Source organism: Lepisosteus platostomus, chromosome 3, assembly GCF_059453375.1.
Source record: "Lepisosteus platostomus isolate fLepPlt1 chromosome 3, fLepPlt1.hap1, whole genome shotgun sequence".
Classification (NCBI taxonomy): domain Eukaryota; kingdom Metazoa; phylum Chordata; class Actinopteri; order Semionotiformes; family Lepisosteidae; genus Lepisosteus; species Lepisosteus platostomus.
In genome coordinates this window covers 8,183,801-8,185,388 of record NC_142613.1, presented here as the reverse complement: position 1 = coordinate 8,185,388, position 1,588 = coordinate 8,183,801, and positions in this window count along the sequence as shown.

Below are 1,588 nucleotides of genomic sequence, written 5' to 3'. Positions count from 1 at the left end.
AGGACTGCGGGAGCAGTCTGACATCAAGTAAAACTTTAGTTCTGCCTCATAAAATCTGCTCAAGAGGAGAAGAAACTCCGTTTGCATTTGAAATGTTTGTTATTTGGCAAGCAATTAAGGTTACGTAATTTTAGGTAAATTGCAATAAATTGACCAATTTACAGTATGTTATTCTACTATAGCAGCACAGGTCCCACAACATTGCTGTTACTGTAGCCTGTAACTCTCCCCCTCCTGTGTCTCCAATTTTGAAAACAGACATGCTGCATCTCTGACTACTTCTAAAGAACCTTCAGCCATGTCCAGATAGTAATTTTAATTCTACATATTTCTACATTTTTACTTTCTTTTTAAAAACAAAACAAAAACCTTTCTATACAAATACTTGAATTATTTATATTGATCATGGTATCCTTTTTATATCTCCAGACTCCTTAGAAATGTGGGATGGAGGTCATATGCCTTAAGTACATTCATGTATTTAGCAATTTCAAGTGTGACTCCTGCTCAGACTGAATTCTTTGTTACCTTTGGTGTATTTGTTTCCTGTTGCTTTTCAATGCTTTTTCTAAATCAGTGAACAAATAAAACTGTGTATCAAATAAATGTGTAGATTCAGCGATGACTTGCCAGCTTTTTTTATTGCCTGACAAATGTGGTTTTCATTATAATGATCTTATACGGAACCTCCATTGTGCTGAACAGCAACAATTCAGGATTTTCCTATCACTTCCCCCCTCTATCAATTATGTCCTTGCCTTAGTTTCACAAGGATAGGGCTGAATAAAGAGCAATAAATTAAACTACACTATTAGCAATGAAAGATGAAGGAGTAAGAAAGTCATGGAAGACCCATGAGTATTATGTTTTTGCAGAACTTTGTAGTCTCTTCTTATCATGAATATGGTAATTCTCATTTCAGTTTCCACTGCAGCTTATTTTTATATGTATTCGTAACATCTAGTACTACTGCCACAAATGTCTTCAAATAAATATGATTAAGATTTAAGTCCCCAGTTCAGCAGGATTAGAATCTGAGATATTTAGCGGCGGTCAATTAAGCAGGTGGTATATTCAATAAAACAAGAAATCATCCATCTATTTTCTGACCACTTTATCCAATACAGGCTTATGGAGGATCTGGGGCCTATTCTGGCAAGAGTAGCTATCCATCATGGTGCCCACAGGCACACACTCACATCAGGGCCAGCTTTCCCAGAAGCCAGTTCTACCAGTATGTCTTGACTGTGGGAGGAAACCGGAGCACCTGGTGGAATGCCATCCAAACTTGGAGAGAACATGCAAACTCCATGCAGATGCTGTGAGGCAGCAATGCTTATCACTGTGACACCATGCTTCACATCATGTATAGCAAAAATATCCTCCAGCCCTCAAGAACCTGTTTTTTTTTATTGACCATATTACTTGCTTCAATAGTCTATACAAAAATACATGTTCCTAATCTTTAAAAACAAATGATTTTGGATGTCATGGCTCAATTCGACTTTGGGCCCTACATAAATCTCCCTTATTTTGACATGCGAAGCAGCTTCTCATGTTGTGTGATCAGCTGTGAAGTGGAGTTTAT